At 40.8% G+C, this 5,000-nt stretch overlaps 1 protein-coding gene across 1 annotated transcript in view; it reads left to right on the top strand.

Moving 5' to 3' along the window:
• LOC122247781 (discoidin domain-containing receptor tyrosine kinase B) overlaps positions 1-5,000 on the top strand; it is a gene marked incomplete at its 3' end in the record, with an annotated part of 216,439 nt that overhangs the window by 13,330 nt on the left and 198,109 nt on the right.

Genomic DNA, 5,000 nt, shown 5'->3' with positions numbered 1-5,000 from the left:
TCATTCTTAATAATGGGATAAATATTAGCTGCTATTATTGGCGTATGTGTTTTATCTTTTGTGTATTTGTTGATTATTGGAGTAATAATGACCGCAGTGATGATAACGATGACATAATAACCTTAACAATAATTTTGATGCTGATGAAAATTATGATGTTGATGATAATGATAATAGTAATGATAATGATGATAAATAATAATATCAATGATAATGATAATAATACTGATGATAATACTGAAGATGATAATGATAATGGTAATGATGGCAATGATAACGATGATACCTATAATGATAATGGTAATGGTGACAGTAATGACAATAATGATTATGAAGTTGATGCTGACTAAAATAATAACAATGATGATAAAAACGATGATGATAATGATAATTAAAGAAAATGATTATGTGGAAAGGATTGAATGAATGTCACAACGTGTGATCTGATCTGTAAAGGGAAATTCATGTCACTCTTACCGAAAGAGTCTCAAGTTACCTAATCTGCCGCGTCGCCTAATCTTTTGAACAGATATATTCTTAATAACCATGTATGGGATTGATTTCTTGTGCGACCTCACTAGAAAATGACAACAAATGCGGACTTGTGAAAACTTTTTTTTTTCTTTTTTTTTTCTTTTTTTTCTTTTTTTTTGATTGTCAAAAATATCGTATCGGGTTTCCATGTAAAATGCGAGTCATGCAGCGTAAACATTACTTCCTCGGTTTCGGTTTGGCTTATCATCAATGCATCGTTTTTTTTTCTTTGTGTGAAATTTAGTGCATATGTGTGTGTGTGTGTATGTGTGTGTTTGTGTGTGTGTGTGTGTGTGTGTTTGTGCTTGTGTTTATACGTGTATGTTTTTTTTTCGTGTGTGTATGTATGTGTGTACATCCTTGCGTGTGTGTGCTTTTGTGCATGCAGGGATATGTATATATATATATATATATATATATATATATATATATATATATATATATATATATATATATATATATAAATTCATATACATACATCAGATGTTATTTATACTACCATCGTCATACAACAACCAAGATCTTTGAAGATCCCAACGAAAAGCTGACCAAGAATGTGGGTGCCACCATCTATTAGCGAATGACGCAATAAATTAGCAAATATTGACAGCACTTGATATCCTGCGGGAGTTACAGAAGCTCTTACTGCTCCGTGTTTGGTTACCGCTAATCATGTATAGCGCGATTTTGATCGTTGAAATTGATATAGGAACTTATTGTGTGTAATATGTTTTCCATTTGGACCAGTGAACGGTATAGGCTTGTCCAGTTTTAAAGTATGTCGGTAAATATTTTAACAAATTCGAAAGTTGATTGCTGAATTAACCTATGATTGTTTTGTAAATATTATCCTACCACGAATGCAAATTGTGAAAAAAAGGATAGCACGTCATGAACAAAGCATTAATAATGATACTACTAAAAGAAATGGGAAAAGGAAGAAACAGGAAATTAATACACTAGAATAAGAGTCAATTATTCAGATTGCTCTGGTTAGGCCTTTGTCTTTTGTTATTTTTGAAGCGGTTTGCAGCGTTTATTTCAAATTATACAGAGGCGATCCTTAAAACGTTGCCATGATAAATTTCAAATATATTCTTTATGTAGGAATATACAATATTTTATTGGCGTCATTCCGATAGATTAGGATCGTAATTTTTGTTTTAAAAAATAGCGAAAAAGAGAAGTAAATTAAAAGTGGTTTCTTCGGATATATAAGACGAGCTTGGGATCCTTAGGGATTTTTCGAGATGACCAAACGAACGCCTTCACGTAAACTCAAGATCATTTCTCGAACTTTACAGACAAGTGTCCAGCACGCGAATCGTCAAGGGCGATAAAGTTGCCTCAAAATGTGGAAGATGTTTGTCTCCCTTACAAGCCCCCGTGTCCTAAACTCTGCAAATGACGAGGTCTTCGGCATGCCTCGACGACACTCGGCACGCTACATAGAGATCGGTGTCACCCCCTCGCCCCCCCACTCTTGTCAGCCTCCTCCTCCTCCTCCTCCTCCTCTGTTTTCTTCTCTCTCTCTTTTTCTATCTTTCTCTCTCTTTCTCTTTTTCTTTCTCTCTCTCTCTTTCTCTATCTCTCTCTCTCTCTCTCTCTTTCTTTCCCTATCTTTCTCGCTATCTTTTTCTCGCTCTCTCTTTCTCGTTCTCTCTCTTTCTCTCTCTCTCTCTTTCTTTCCCTCTCTCTCTCTCTCTCTCTCTCTCTCTCTCTCTCTCTCTCTCTCTCTCTCTCTCTCTCTCTCTCTCTCTCTCTCTCTCTCTTTCCTCCCTTTCTCTCTCCCTCTCCTTCTCCCTTTCTCTCTCCTCCGTCCTCCCCCTTCCTTCCCGGTCTCTCTCCTCCCTCCCTCTACCACCCCTTCAGCATGTAAGACTCACTGGCCTTGGGTTGCCCGTCTTGTAAGGAATACAGAACGCATAATTTGCAATAAAAGCTCTCGCAAGAAGGGAGGATAAAAAGGAAACCCAGAGATTGAGGATGGGTAACAAGAGGGAGGAGGGAGGGAGGGAGGATGGGTGGCCGGGTGGGAAGAAGTGAGGAAGGAAGAGATGGTGGAAGGGAATAAGGGAGGGAGGGAGAAAGTGTGGGAGGGAAAGAGATAGTGTGGGAGGGAAAGAGAGAGGGTGGGAAGGTGGAAAGAAAGGAAGGGCGTAAATAATGGAGAAGGAGGAGAATATGCAGGAGAGAATAGAGAAGGAGCAGAGGAAAAGAAGTGTAGAGAAAAGTAGATAAATGTAGAAAGTAGAAGAAAAGAGAAGTAATAAAGAGGGAACAGAAAAGGTAAGCGAAGATAGATTAAGAAAAGATAGAAGATAAAAAGAACAAAGCTCCTAAAGACATGTCAGATTTGAATAGAGTAGCGAAGACCAGAACGAAAGCGGATAAGACGAGGGAGAAAACGGAGACCAAGAGGAGTCCTAGAGAGAGCGGCGAAGGGGGAAGGGGCAAGGCAAGAGAGGGAAGGGGCAAGGGAAGAGGATAGTGACAGTCGCAGCAGCTGGTTCTTGCGGCGGGTGTCGGGGGTCATGGCGTCGCCGCTGAAGTCGAGGGAAAAAACGAAGCCATTAGAAAAGTGACACTTGATGTGGAAAGAAGAAAAAATGGAAGAGAAACGCAATAAAAGGTGGTCTTAGACAGGCGATGACATTTAAGAGAGGATAAGTCATCCTCTGAATGAATGATGCAACTTTAGACGCCTCGACAGTTGTGCTACGCTCGCCTGCGCACATACATACGTACATACGCACTCCCTAGCTCTCTGCACATGCTTTCATCTGTATCAACACATAAACACGTATTCTATGGGTCGTCGTTCTTGCATATAGTCGTAAAAAGGTATATAAAACATAGACTTCCTAGTTCTTCATGCATGCATGCACACAGTGTACTCATACATGCACAAATAGGCACACTTACATCAACACTGCAGCACATACGTACATGCGATGTACGTATGTATGTTAATTGTATATGCACATAATATGCAAAGTACAGTACCCACACATTCACGAAACATGTGTGCACAAGCAGGCACACACATGCAGACACGCTGCAAGCACGCACGAACATAGATCCACCAACAGCATCAGGATATAAACTTGCATGCCATGATTCATCCCTGTCACTCAATCGACATATAAACTGTCATTTAGGATTAAACGAGAATTTGGGTGGGGGAGGGGGTCGGGAGGGAAGGGGGTTAAGATGCACTCCCCCCCTCACCTCGGTCTTCGTCCTCTCCCTCCTTCCCCCTTCCCTTCCGTGCTCTCCCTTCTCCCCTTCTCCCCTTCTCCCCTCCGACCCCTCGCCCCGTCTACCCACTCTCTCCTTACGTAGATAAATCCTGAGGAGTGTGTGTGCTGGTGAAGGCTATCTGGACGCGATCCCTTGCAATTCCGTGTTTATTTGCGTGTGCAGGTTGGGAAATGGGGAACAAGAGGAGGGGGAGGAGGAGGGGGAGAGGAGGAGGAGAAGGAGGAGGAGGAGGAGGAGGAGGAGGACAAGGAGAAGGAGAAGAAGAAGACGAAGAAGAAGAAGAAGGAGGAGGAGGAGGAGGAGGAGGAGGAGGAGGGGGAGGAGGAGCAGCAACAGCAGCAGGAATAGGAAGAGAAAGAGAAAAAGAAGAAGAAGTCGGAGGAGGAGGAGGAGGAGAAGATAGAGGAGGAAGAGAAGATAGAAGAGATAGAGGAGGAGTGGGGAGGAAAAAGATAAGTAGTAGGAGAAGGGAGATGAAGAGGAGGAGGAGGAGTTGGTGTATGATGTGGAAAAGGAAGGAGACGAAGAAGGATAATGATGAAAATGATAATGATAATAATGATGATGATAATGATAATAATAATAATAAGGTAAAGAAGAAGAAAAGGGGACAGAATAAGGAAGAAAAGAATAGGAATAGGAGAGGAAGAAGATGAAAATGGATGAAGATGAGGCGGAGGACAAGGAGGAGGGTGGTGGGAGAGGGAGAGTGTGGGGGTGTGGGAGGGGTAGGGAGAGATGGATGGAGAGAATGAGATCAGAATGAAATATCAACAGTAAGGAAAGAAGCAATTTTCTGTTCTCTTTTGGCGTTTTTGTTGCCTTTCTTTTGTGCTTTTGTGTTCATCTTTTCTGTTCTTGTTACTAGCAAAATAGAACTGATGTATCTAATAGAATAATAATATGATAATATTCTAGTAGAATATGAAATAGAACTAATAGAAAAGATAAAGAAAAGGGTAGAGGCATTGGAAATTAAAGAGACGAGTTTGCTGAAATAAATGAATGAATGTAACTTAATAGAATAGGGAAAAGCGATTAGAAGAAAATAGATAAATTGTAAAAAAGTTGGTTAACGATAATGAAGAAAAAAATGGACCAGAATATGCAAGAGGTGGAGGAGAAGAAGAAGAAAGAAGAGGAGGAGAAGAAGAAGAAGGAGGAGGGAGGAAGAGGAGGAGGAGAAGAAGAAGAAGAAGAAG

The sequence above is a fragment of the Penaeus japonicus genome, unplaced genomic scaffold (genome assembly GCF_977035675.1).
Source record: "Penaeus japonicus unplaced genomic scaffold, GWHDUDI00000001_assembly GWHDUDI00000007, whole genome shotgun sequence".
NCBI classification, from domain to species: domain Eukaryota; kingdom Metazoa; phylum Arthropoda; class Malacostraca; order Decapoda; family Penaeidae; genus Penaeus; species Penaeus japonicus.
The sequence above is the reverse complement of the archived record's forward strand: the minus strand, read 5'-3'. Positions and strand labels throughout refer to the sequence as shown.